General features: G+C 41.2%; 1 protein-coding gene across 1 annotated transcript in view; it reads right to left on the reverse strand.

The window, feature by feature from the left end:
- BMF (Bcl2 modifying factor) overlaps positions 1-14318 on the reverse strand; it is a 30782-nt gene that overhangs the window by 9920 nt on the left and 6544 nt on the right. The gene's annotated exons all lie outside the window — the stretch shown is intronic.

A 14318-nucleotide genomic window follows, 5' to 3' on the forward strand; every position in this document is an offset into this window, starting at 1 on the left:
AATGGTACAGAAGCTGAATTCTGACTTATAAAGCAACAGGAGCTCTTGGGAACCAAAGTATTTATAAGTTCATTTCTGGAAAATAGTGGCAATGTTGTATGTGTGGACACAGAATTAGATAAGGAACTGAAACTGCTGCCCATCAGGGAAACTGAGCTGATTCAGGAAAGGGAGGATCTACAGGGCAAGACCCTAAATTGCTTACTTGGCTTCACAAAAGCCAATGTAGTGGACAAACTAGATAGATTTAGAGCTGGAAGGGAACTGAGAGGCCAGCTAGTCCAATCAGCCATCCTAATTTTACAGATAAGGAAACCAAAGCTCAGTGAGGTGATGGGAGACTTGGCTGAGATCATGTCAGTAATAAGCGGCAAGAGCTGGGACTTGAAACCAGGTCCTTTACTCTAAAACTAATACCTGGGCACTCTACTGTATTTATTCTTCTCAGATAGATATTCATGTACTTCTTGGACAGATGCAGCATATAACAATGAGCTGGGCCCAGAACTGAGTAGTCAGAAAAGATCAATTGCTTGATCATTTGCACTGTAGTGCAATGAGGAAGTAGAGAAAGAAAATTAAATCTTTATTTTCATTCATCTCTAATTTCTTTAAAAAAGAAAAATTATTCTGAGAAGGGAACCATAGATGCTTGATCAGCTGTCAAAGGGGTCTAATTAAGAACTCTTGACCAAGTGAATGATCTGAAATCTGAAGTTCAAATCCAACCTCACTTAGTGGATGTAAGATCCTGAACAAGTGACTTAACCTCCTTCAGCCTTGATTTCCTCACTGTAAATCAATCAATAAACATTCATTAAGCTTACTATGTTCCAGGTACTTGGTAAGTTCAGGGAATACAAAAAGAGAAAAAAGACAAAATTATCTCAAGCAGCTTACACTCTAATGGAAGAGACAACATGCAAACAAATATATACAAAATAAATAGGAAATAAATATATACAAGATAAATTGAAAATAATAAATAGGAAAAGCTTTGGAATCAAGAGGAGTAATAAATAATAGCACTTACTTGCCAGGGTTGTTATGAGGAATAAGAGATATCCATATAATGCTTTGCAAAACTTAAAAAGAGCTTTAAAAATGCTAGCAAAGAAATGAACTGTGCTGTGTTTCCAATGGTTTGCAAAAGTGCCTGCTAACACAAAAGCCAATCTTTTTAACGCCATCAACCTTTCAGGAATATTGTACATGGCAGGGGTCATCACAGAATGCCAGAATCTCGGGAGTGAAATTATCTTACCCAAAGGGAAATGGAAAAGCACAGAGTGGAGCATAAATTAGATGCAGCATGTTACCAAGAACAATCTGGGCCTCAGTTTTTTCATGTGCAAAATGAAAAAGTAAGACTAGATGATCTCTTAATTCCTTTCTAGCATTACTACATCTATGATCTTATATATGAAAAAATGGCAACATATACCTTATCTAGGGCAAGGATAGCCAAAAAAGGAGATAAGCCTGTCAGATGGAAGGAGAACCAGAAGATAAAGCATCTACTATGTTCATTATGCTGGTTCCCTCTAAAATATTAAAAGATAACAGGAAAGTCAATAAGATCATAAGCTCTTTGAAGGCAAGGACAGTGCCATTTTAGTCTTTGTATCCCTAAGGACCAATATAGTCTCTGGCATATAGCAGAAGCAAAATGGTGGGTGACTGACTTCATCATATTAAACAGAGCCTTTATGGGAATTTATGAAATTTATGGGAAAAGATAGAAAAAAATGCATAGATACCAGATGAGTTGTAGAGGAAGTTCTTATCCTGATAGAATCCAGATTCCAAAGTAGATAGTTAGAGTACTACAGAACCAAAAATCTCCTACCATGATCCACCTGGGAGCCAATCCAAAGGTAGACCTTCAAGTGAGAGAGAAAATACCAGGGTTTAATCTGTGCATCAAACTGAAAGCATCCCCATCAGCTGGGAAACAGCTGAATAAGCTAAGATATACGAAGGTAACGGAATATAATTGTTCTGTAAGAAATGATGAGCAGGCTGATTTCAGAAAAGCCTAAAAAGATTTATATGAATTGATGCTGAATGTAGTGAATAGAATTCAGAGAACATTGTACACAATAACTACAAGATTATGAGATGATCAACTATAACAGACTTAGCTCTTCTCAGCAATTCAGTGATTTTAGTTAATTCCAATAGATCTGGGCTCTTCTCAGCAATTCAGTGATTTTAGTTAATTCCAATAGATCTGGGCTCTTCTCAGCAATTCAGTGATTTTAGTTAATTCCAATAGATCTGGAATGGAAAATGCCACCCGCATGCAGAGAAAAAACTATGTATACTGAATGAGGATTGAAAAATAGTATTTTCTCCTTTTTTTTTTTTTTCTTTCTTTTTCCTCTTTTGGTCTGATTTTTCTTGCATAACATGAAATATGGAAATATGATTACAAGGAGAGCCCATATTTAACCTGTATCAGATTGCTTGCTGTCTTGGGAAGGGGGGAAAGTAAGGGAGGGAGAGAGAAAAATTAGAACAAAGTTTTACAAGAATGTATGTTGAAAACTGTCTTTACATGTATTTGGAAAAATAAGATACTATTGAAAAAAAAACCTTACTCCATCCAAGATCATAAAATCATATATTTAGAACTTAAAGGGACCTTATAGGCTCATCTAGGGTAATATCCCTTCTCCCCTTTTTTTAAAATTGAGGAAACTGAGGTCCAAAAACTGAAATTGCTTATATCACATAGATAGAAAGTGATTGCAGGATTAGAATCCAAGTCCTTTGACTCCAAATCCAAGATACTTTCCATTCAAATATGCTGCTATCTTGAGAGATGACAATCTTTGTGGTGGACCCTAAATACAAAACTTTGTATTTATTGAACTAAACTGAGATTAGAGCCTTGATTTTACAAAGGAAAGAAATTTAGTGTAGAGGAAAGAATAATAGAGAATGAATCTAAAGATTGGGAACCATGGTCTCCTTCACAATAAATTGAGAAGGGTGTACTCGATGATTTCTAACATCCTCCAGCTCTAAAGTCTATAATCCTCATCCTGATTCAGCCACAGACTACTTATGTAATTAATGACTGGTAGATCATTGTATCTGGGTGTCCATTTCTTCATGTGCAAAATGAAATCACTGGCCTAGGTTTCCTCCAACTCTAACATTCACATTTATTATTCATGTATTCTTAAGACTTAATTCTTAATATTCTGACTCAGAATTCTGTCCACCTAGCCCCTCCCTGGAGGGTGGGACCTGAAAGAATCCTGGAGACCACACTAAATCATCCAGGAAGCATCTGCACACCACTGCATCAACAGCCCTATGTGACAAACCCAGAATGGGAATTGTGAAATATGCACATAACCCTCACATGAGCCCTCGAGGCACAGCTAGACACAGACATACACACATATCCCACTCCATCTTCCCTTGTCATTAAGCTGCCCCCAAAGGGCTTTTCCTAAAAGGAAACCAAGCTACCTCAAGTTGAGAAAAATCAAAGAAGATCTTGATTACAAGAAACAAGTTTTTTTTTGTTTTTTTTTTTTAAGTTTGAAACAAAGAGGTTTGACTAGTAAGGAAAGAAAAACTGTTTGGAGGGAAGGCAGTGGGAGAAACACGGGAAGAAGGAAGGAAACCAATTTTTTCTGAAAAGAACACGGGGAGCTCAACAACACCAAAACACTGGAGCGTCAGATTTATTGTTCAAGATTCCTTCAGGGGCAAGGGGGACTGGGAGAGTCTGTACTTGGCATCCAGCTATCAAGATGACCCCTTGTACAACCTGCTGCAGATCCCGACTCACCAAATGGACCTTGGCCTAGAAAAGGAACTAATGTCTAAGGAGCTCTTTCAGAGTTTCAGGCTACATGTAGGGACATTCCCAAGGATGCAAGCTAGAATGGGCCCCACAGTGTAAACTCACACCTCTGCATCCTCAGCCTTACTGCCTTCCTACTGAAACTATCCTCAATTTATCCTGTATATAGTTTGCACATAGTTATTTTCATATTGTCTCTCCATTAGACTCCTTGAGAACTGGGATTGTTTGGGTTTTTTTTTTCTTTCTTTGTAAACCCAGAGTTTAATTATAATGAATGCTAGCTGACTGGTTGAGTGCTTTTACATCAATATTCAATAGAATACTAATGGACAAGTTTAGGTACTGAGGAAAAGTTTATGCATCAATAATTGTTATTATTGTTATTACTGGCCCTTATAATGAAAGGCAGTAGATAGTAGTAGATGGAGTTGGACTCAGAGCCCTGATGGATATATATGCCAGCTGTGTAATTTCAAGACTTAACTTCTCAATGCTCCAAGTAGCTCTAAGAAGTAGTAATTCATTTCAGTCATGCTTGACTGTTCATGACTCCATTTGGGTTTTTCTTGGCAAAGATACTGGAGTGATTTGTCATTTCCTCCTCCAGCTCATTTTACAGATGAGGAAACTGAGGTAATCAGGGTTAAGTGACTTGCCCAGGATCACATAGCTAGGAAATATCTGAGGTTGGATTTGAACTAGGCCCAGTGTTCTCTCCATTGTACCAATCTGGCTACCCCCAACTCCCTTAGAACAACAGTTGCCAAGCAGATATTGCTCTGCTTTGGGAGAGGAAATTCCTCATCAGGAGAACTCCTTATGCCTCTGAAGTCACAGGTATGGTCCAAAAAAAACACTTAATAAGAACTGTTCTTCAAATAAAGCTTTTTCAGCTTACAAAATGTTTTACATTCATCCCCTCATTTATTCTTCACAACAATTTTATGAAGCAGCTAACCTAAGTATTTTGTATTCTCTATTACTCTATTATCTCCATTTTTCCTTTGAAGAAATTAAGGCCATATGAAGTTGTCAAGGTCACATAATTTTTAAATAGCAGAACTAGGTCCTTTCCAAACTATGAATCTGTTTGAAGTGACCCCCCCCAAAAAACACAGCTAATGACTGGAACAGAACCATCACAAAAATGGGTAGTTACTGTATTCAAGAGAGCATTACCAGTAATGGAGTAGATAGACATTCTAGGCCAGCGACGAGTTCACTTTCCCTTCTACTCTGAAGCCTGTCTGTATTATTTAGAGCAGAGATTCTGGGATCCAAGCAATCAATCCATAGATTTCAATTTCAATATATATATAAATATATATATGTGTGTGTGTGTGTGTGTGTGTATTTATATCTTTAGTTCATTTGATCTAACAAAGTTGAATTATACAATCTAAACCTTGCCCTGACGTACAAGGTTTCTTTCTAAGGGAATAGACTTTACCCTGAGCTCAGGATCTTAGTTCCCAATTTGATTACCAGAGTCTCTATTTCTCCTCTCTCTACCAAACAATTTGTATCTATTTTACCTTCATTTAAGTTCCCACTGCATTCATAAGCTAATTGTTAGTTCAAAGAAATGCAAAAAAAGAAGAATGAACAACCAGTGTGGCTCACTTTAAGAAAATTCAATCTATGAAATTACAAAATTACAAAATAAATAAGGCAAGGTAGGTAAAGGAACTGCCTGGAGATTAAGTGAACTGACCAAGATCATCCAGTTGGTGTGTGCCAGAAGTAAAATCTGAACTCTATTCATTCAAACTAAGTCCAGTTTTCTATTCTTCACAAGATGCTGTTTTTCTAAGGCTGTTAACTCTCTAAGCCTACAAGCTGCAAAACAGTTGCAGAATCTGCATTATTAGAAGGAACTTCCTTAAAAAGGAGCTCTCTCTCCCAGGGAAAATATAGATCCAGAAGAAAGTGGGGGAGGGAGGGAGGCTTATAAAGCATATTATATAAACTATAGAACATGGCGGCAAGATCAGATATTATTATTATTATTCCTTAGGTGCAGGGGTAATTTCATGAGTATCGAAGCTTCCTCCTGCCCTGTCACCAATACCCTCACCTCTCTAAACCTCAGGATTGTTGACTATTCCATTTAAGTCAAACAGCATGAAATGGAAATTAATTGGATCTTATGTTCCATGGTCAGAGGAATAGTAACCAAAATTAGGGAAATGAAAAGTCCTACTATGCCCTGCACCCTAGGTAGTAAGAGAAATGATTATTAATAACCAATGATTTGGGGAGATCTAGAGTTCCCCTCTTTGTCAATTGTTCTCATTTCAAAAGCTCCATCTCTGAAGATTGAGCTAACTTTCTCCTCTATTCAACCTTATGCAATCTTACAAGATATCTCTAATCTAATATGAATTCCAATCAATTAAGCTTAGGTGGCAATAGATTGTCAAGATTGCCTAAGGCCTGGGTATAGTATATATCTCTGACCAAGAATGACAAGATATTACTCTCAGCCTCTTGTTCATTCTCTCATTAATTGTTAATCAATAAGAATTGATTGCCACCCTCAGGAATACCCCTCTTTTAAGGACATATAAGATGTGAGGTCACTGCCATCATTGTCTTCAGCATTCGAGAGTGTCACTGACCTTATATTAAAAATACTGACATTGGTAACAAAATTACTAATTATCCAGAAATTACATCTCTCAAACTTTTTAAACTTCACAATGAACAATGTGACATTGGACACTCCACAATCTGGAGTATTGTGGTCATTTCTGTGCATGACCTTTTAGGAATTTCATTGATAAGCTGGGAACATCCAGAGGGTAAAGGAATCAAGACCATACAAAACAGGAAATTATATATAATTTATTTATAATAAAATTTACACAAAAATGTGTGTCTATATATGTATATGTAGATACACACATATATGTGTGTGTGAGTATGTATATATACTATTATACATAATAACAGGCTAAATTAAAAGGAATTGAGAATGGTTAGCCTGGAGAAATAAAGACCTGGAGGGGAGAAAGGTATAATATAATTTAGGGAGGGTGGGGTATGATAGCTGCCTTCAAAGATTTGAATAGCTGTCATTTGGAAGATATTCTGATTAGTCCCAGATGATAGGATCAGGAACACTCCAAGGAAGTCACAAACAAGCAAATTTAGGCTTAATATAAGGAAAATTTTCCTAATGCTAAGAATTATCCAAAAGTGGAATGAGCTACTTAAAAAGGCAATTGGCTACCTCCCTTTTCAGTGGAGAGCATCAAACAAAGGCCATATGACCACTTAACAAATAGTTTGCAAAAGATATTGTTTAGATATAATAGGTTGAACTACCTCTAAATCTGAGATGCTGAATTCCATTTCATAATATCATCTATTTATAAAGCACTTGATCGTTAGCAGTTTCTTTAACTGTTAACATCTTTAACTGTTTCCATGTGTCTTATTCACTCATCATAATGGTTCTGTGAGGTTGGAAGAAAGGATGCTATTTCTAGTCTAATTCAGAGTTATCCAAGTTTTCTAACCAACATAGTGCTCTCTTCACTATGTAATAAGCAGACTGTTCCATCTTTGCCAAAGAATTAATCAGAAAATATTTAAGGGAACTTGCTTCCTCATCAATAACTGCTTGATAAAGAGCATGGAAACAAGAGTATATTAGTTAGGAAGGAGCCATGGCCCAGTGAAGATAAAATCAGAAAATGAGATAAAACATGTCTGAAGCTATAATGCAAATAAATGGGAAACATGATTCCCATCTGAAGAGTCAGATTAATGTTTCAGGAATGGGTCTATACTTTCTCATTCTATTATTCTTCATCTATATGAACCTTAGCCGAAGGCTGAAGACAAGGTCCTTGTAGCCATGATAGTGTGAGAGAAATCTCAGAGGAAAATCCAATTCAAAAATAAAATCCCAGATTTGTTGCTTTTGACATGAGTGATTTTAGGAAAGTCACTTAACTTCTCAGTCTTAATTTCCCCATTTATAAACTGAGAGAGTTTGACCAAAGCTCTGAGGTCAGCTCTAAATCTGTGACTCTCTATTCTACCTGTATAAACAGAATGGGAGTTCCTTGATGGGCAGGGACTATTTAATATATCCCCTTTATTATTAATATTATGTTTTATCTAATATCAATATTTAATATTATATATTAATAAATGATGATTAATTATATTTGGGGAATAGGGACTTTGTTGTTGCTCAGTCCTTTTCACTCATGTCTCACTCTTCATGACCTCATTTGGAGTTTTCTTGGCAAAGATACAGGAGTGCTTTGCCTTTTCCTTCTCCAACTCATTTTACAGATGAGGAAACTGAGGCACACAGGGTGAAGTGACTTACCCAGGATCACAGAGGTAATAAATGCCTGAGGTTGGATTTGAACTTATATCTTCATGACTCTAGTGATCTCTCCATCACACACTTAGCTGCATAGTAGCTAAATGATGGTTTTCTTCCTTTTCTTTCTACCTACCTGTAATATGGACTAGAGGAAATGGAGTCCAAAGTGAGAATAGGCTTTTATCTTCATTTTTGCAGAGAAATTCCCTCAACATGGGAAAAGGCACTGGTTCTGGAGGACTCAGGTTCAAATTCAGCCTTTAATACTTACTACCTGTGCAACTCTGAGGAAATAATGTATTATTGTCTCTAGCCCACAATTTTTTCCAACTAGACCAGAGCTCTTTCAGCTCTCTATCTGTGACCCCACTGAAAGGGGCCTTAGGCTACAAGGTCCACTCTGTTCCTCTGTCAGATCTCCTAGCTGTTCCCCTCTCCTCCCTGACACCAAGATTGGAGGGTGAATTCAGTAGACTGTTCTAGGGGAGACCGAAGCCCACGGATACAGGCCAGCCAGATTGACAGAACACTGCCTAAAACTTCGGTTCTTCCACTCTAGGGGAAGAAACAATATAAAAACAGAAAATAAAAGAAAGCAAATCACCTTGCCAAAAGCTGTGTCCTTCGACGGCTGTGTCTACAGGAAGTGGAAGCCACTCGCCACCATGGCAACGCCAATCGTCTCACGGAGGGGAGAGGGCAGCCCTGGGACAGCCCGTTCTCATGCCCAGCGGCAGCGTGCTTCCCTTCTTACCCAACCCAGAAGGCTGACTTCAGTGGCTGGGGGTGGCTATGAGGAAGGGAAGGTGAAGAGGCTGGGGGAGAGGGGAAAAGACCCGGATCTATTACTCTCACTCCCCCAAATCTACAGGCTGTGCCTTGCCCTCCTCGTCGCCTTGTCACAGTGCTGGTCTAAGTAACGGAACTATTTGGGTACAAGACTCAGGGCAGAAGCCATAGTCCCGTGCCCAGTTTCTCTAAAAGCCCCTTTAACGCCTCACTTCCCTTTGGTCTACAATAGGAGAAGTGAAGAAAACTCTTGGGAGCCTGGCACAGAACGGTGATACTCCCCTAAGACAAGGGGGCATAGGATCAGAGATTAGAGCCAGAGGCACCTAGCTTAACTCCTTCGTTTTACAGACAGGGAAACAGGAGTTAAGTGATATGCAGTAAAGGATTGGAACCTGGATCCTCTGACTTTATGGGATTGGGGTGGGAGGGGTTATTTGGATCCAAAAGGCTGTGGAGAGGTCCGGCTCTGCTCCTGCCCGTGGCCCTGTAACTAGGTGGTTCCTCCCCCAGTGGGGCTTTCCTTCCTGGATACTGCAAACCTAAGCAGAGGACGAGGCTCTAGTTCCGTCCCTCTACACTTTGTTCTGGTTACAGTAGGAAGAGCGAGGGGATTTTATTTCTGGCCCCCAGGAACACGAGTTAAAATCCAAGCCAAAGCCTTACCTCTGTCCCCACTGAGCCCACCCATACACACACACACACACACACACACACACACACACACACACACACACACACACACACGGTGGGGAAAGACAAACTGGCCCCTTCTCCTGGAGCACTGGAGGAGGAGCTGTCAGGTGCAAGAGCCTGTGGGGAACTCGGCCCCTTGTCAGCCACACAGATGACTCAGAGGCTAAATATAGCCATAGATATAAACAGAGCCAGCCACAGAGCAAACACAGGGCCCAGAAGATCGGGCTCTCACGCACAGCTCCCTGCCCACCCACCCCCTCCCCCCATTCCTGCCCAGCATCCCCCTGCCCCCGCGCCCCAGGCAGGCTTTCCACTGCAGTGTCGGCGAGGTGCTCTCCCCAGGGACTCCTCCTCCTCCTCCTCCAGTCTCTGAGTCTCCTGTCCCCCCAGCCCAGGACCACCCCCTCTCAGAGGGAAAGCTACAGTGAAAGCCGAAGTCTTGGTTTAGAAAAACCACCTTCCAACAACGGGAGCACTCTGTTCTGGGCAGAAAAGTCACAGATAAGTCTAACACACCACATAACCAACAGCTCAGGATAGCTTCACTCTCTTAAAAAATGTTTCATTTAAGTCCTTTCCTTTTTTCATATATTCTGCTCTTCCTCACCACCTCCCTAACATTAGAATCTTCTCTTGTATCAAACAGGATGATCAAGCAAAACTAAAATGCTGATCATGTTTATGTCTTATCCCACAGCCGTAGTCAGCCACCTTCACCATCAATCACCTGTCACCTGCAAGATTTCTCCTCCAAAGGGCCTAACCTTTATATAAACTAGAGGCCAGGTCTCTGCCACAAACTCTGGCAAAAAAAAAAGTACCTGTCTTCCAACTGATGTAATGATGCTTTGGCTTACAGCATAGGGGAAACCAGGATAAATCCAGAATTAATTTTCTAAGGACCTAATAATGAGCATAATGAGGATTTCTAAGTCAGATTGGTCAGGGTGCAATGAACGCCCCGGTGCAAACCAAAGAACAGTTTCTAGGTGCCTGACTCCTATCCCTTCTAGGTTTGCTCAGCCAGCTGTCTTGAAGCCAAAGGTGCCTTAACTTCATGTCCCAAGGCTCAAAGAGGCCCAGCAGCCTCCTCTTCTTCAGGCAGATGATTGAGACCCACTCACCATCAGCCCTGTGCATCACGGCTGAGCCAAACAAGTCCTCCCTCACGCCATGAGGGGATGGGCAAGGGAACTGGTCCTGTTCTGTAGGAAGCAAAATCCTCTCTGAGGAGGTTTGAGCAAAGTGTTCATGGAAGTGGCCAGATTATGTTCCCACCTTCTTCCAGAGAACAAAGATCACATGGACTCGGAGAATAACATGGTCAGCCCTAAGTAGCCAAACCCTGGACCTCAGAGATAGCACTTTGTCAATTCAGGAATGAATCAGGGAGTCAGAGTCTAAACTTCTGAGTTTAAACAGTGGAATTAATAGGATAGATAGGGCTTATGGGTGGATGAGTGTAATACTACGTTCTGCCTCCAACTGCCTTGGAAACCCAAAAAGCCATTAGCAGGCACTCTTCTGACTTTGATTTTCTGTCTCCCAGTCATTTTCTGTCTCTGACCTCAGTGTCCATTCCAAAATGACCACCAGCACAACTGTACCAATCCCCAGAGAGCAATGCAGCTTGGGAAATAAGCCAAGTCTTCAACTGAAAAGCTATCAGAGATTCTGGCTGGCACAATCTCCTGACAAGCATTTATTAAGTGCCTATTATAAGCCAGGCATGTGCTTGACACTGGGAAGAAAAAAAAAAAGTAGTTCCCGCCTTTAAGAAGTTTATAGTCTGTTTCAGGCAATTTCCACTTTGGGGTTCTATTTGGTGACACGTTAAGAGCTCTATACCCTCCATGCAGTCCCATTTTTCAGTACTACAGATCCATCCCTAGTTTCATCAGTCCTTTTTACCTCAACCCCCAGGTCCCCACAATAGGAAGGTTTCCCTGATTTTAGAGAAAAAACATCTGAGGAAATAAAAACTAGGACTATTCCCAGTCTGACAGACTAATCACAGTAGCAGAGTGAAAGAATCTCATAATCTGAGGAAGTAGGAGGAAAGTGGTTACATCTCCTTCACCCTTCCTATGGACCCTAACACACAACCTCTCTTTGGCTCTGACTGTATCATTCAACCCTGATTTATTCCATCAAGGGCTGTAAATGAGGCATTTAGAGTGAGAAGGAACCTTAGTTGGGGTTCATCTAGTGACAGAGGAAGAAAAATGGTCTCTGTAAGTTAAATCACATTACTTGTAGGTAGGTATTAAGAAAATAGCAATCCATCAAACCCAAGGTCATCTGAAACTAAATTCAGAGCTCTTTCAACTATACTGAAGCCTCCTTAAAAAGAAATCCTGGAAAAGAAAATTCTGGTCAGGGCTTATGTTCAAATACCACCTATGACCCTCACTTCCTATGTGACTTTGTAGAACTAGATGGCCTCAGAAGTCTCTTCCAACTTTCTACGACCCTATGATTCCCAGAGCCTGGTCCCAATCTTCAAGAGAGAAAGCTTGGCCAAAGCCACAGGTTATCTCTTGGCTCTGTCTTAGGAAGGGACAAATAGAACATAAGAGAAAGAAAACAACTCAAGGGAATAAGCAGAAGACTGAGGTCCTAGTCCTAAATCCCTTCTCCACTGTGGGTTTTTACTTCCCAGCCCGCAAAGGATAGAGTGAAAAGAAGAATGGGCCAAAGGAATAAAGACAATAGTGCTTTGTAGATGCGAGATGCCACTCAGTGGTTGATGTAAGAAAACATTGCAAAAAGTGACTTACTTTCTAAAGTCAATTTCTAAAAGCCCAAAGAGAGAGAACATTTGTGGCCATTTTGTTTTTGCTTATTAGACCCGCTGGTTCCCCAACAGTACTAGTGGCAGAAAGAGAGCCTGGTGTTGGAGCTGGGAGTAAGGGAGGAGAGAAGGGAAGAGGGAAGGAAGAGAAGGAAGGAAGGAAAGAAGGAAGGAAAGAAGGGAGGGAGGGAGGAGAAAAAAGAGGAAAAGAGGAAAGAAAAAGGAGAGAAGAAAAAAGAGGGAAAGGGAGAGGGGAGAGAGGGGAAGGGAGGGAAGCAGGAAGAAAAAAAGAAAAAAGAAAAAGAAATGCTAGGGAAAATTTTTAAAGAGAAAAGAACTGAGGACCTGGTTTTTACATAATGTTGGAGCAAAGAAAACAGGTTGGAAAGACAGAATTTAAAATCACTCCAAAGCCACTGGCAGAGAAGAAGAAGGATCAGTCAGGGTCCATCCACTGAACACTCAGCATTTACTTCCCTGGAAGACTATGCTCCAGCTCCCTCCCCATCCCCCTGCTTCCCTGGCTGAGATGGCCAGGGCCCTGGGAGGTCAGCAACCCAGACTGAGATTGAATAGTGAGCGCCTCTGGCTCAGAGCCTAAGTAGGACTGGGAAGTTGACTCTGTGCTCTTAAAGGGGCCACTCTAAACTCCTGGGTCACCTTTTCTTGCTTAGCACTCAGAGTTGGGAGATTGAGGTTTGGGGGCTGGAAGAACTCTAGTTGCAGCCAAGTTCTGGGAAGAGGAGATTCCCTACTTACCTTTTCTTAGATGAACTTGTAAGGGGAAATCTCCCTAGGTGAAAATGTGTTAATGTAGCACCAAGGTGTCAGAGAACTGTGCAAAAGTGGAGCTACGAAGGGGTGGGGGTCTCTGTCTCACATTCAGATCCCACATCTGACTAGCTCTACAGGAATGCCCTGGAGAGATAACTGACCAGACAGCTCCCACCACTGGAGACCCAGGAAGTTGTCGGATACACTGACCACAAAAGAATTCCTTCCAGTGAGAGGAGGGCCACTGTATAGCCCCAGATTTCTCCGTCTTTAGCTCCCTTCAGCTCTAAAAATGTGACTGCAGAGAAGGAACAGTTTTGAACAGCTCCTCCCTGTGCCAAACCACTGGGTAAGATCCAGTAATGTAGACAGTAGATTGGGGGAGAGGGGTAAAAATGGAAAGGGAGGCCAGGAGAGAATTAGGCCAAGTTGGAAGTAGGTCAAGGACCCAGAGTGTGAGCCAAAAAGGAAGCTCTTGGGGCCAAGGGATAGAGCAACTTGGGATCCCTGGGGTAGAAACAAGGGGACAGGGCCTCTGGGCCAGGGTCAGCGTTCCACGCCACCTTTGTTGATGTAACCCTTACTCAGCCCCTACAGAATCCTTTCGCTACCCAATACAATATCACTGGTGTCCTTACCTATCCCCACCCCTAGTAAAGGCCCAACGACAGAATCAGAAAAATTCATGGTCCACACTGACAACCCATTTTTTATCTCATTTTCTCCCCTTGCCCCCATATTCTAATCAGGTCTAAACTCACACAACTCTCTGCCTGGGAAATTACTACCGCCAAGTAGACACAAGAACGATATCCCAAAATCCAGCTACTGTTCAGTGCTGACCCCAAAGTGGGGTGGGACTAGCGACAGGCTCTACTCCTAGTCAGTCCCTCCCTTTGAGACCTCTGAAATCATTAATTTAACCTTGTGTCTCAGAGGGAATTATCCTGTAGTCTTGGGGGTGGTTGGAAACCACACAGCCACCACTGACTTAACTTAAAATCAATTAAGATTGTACACCTCAAAGATTGGTTAAAGTAATTTCCAAGTGACTTAAATTCACAGTGTTGTATCTTCTGCTAGAG

This window comes from Antechinus flavipes, chromosome 2 (assembly GCF_016432865.1).
Source record: "Antechinus flavipes isolate AdamAnt ecotype Samford, QLD, Australia chromosome 2, AdamAnt_v2, whole genome shotgun sequence".
NCBI classification, from domain to species: domain Eukaryota; kingdom Metazoa; phylum Chordata; class Mammalia; order Dasyuromorphia; family Dasyuridae; genus Antechinus; species Antechinus flavipes.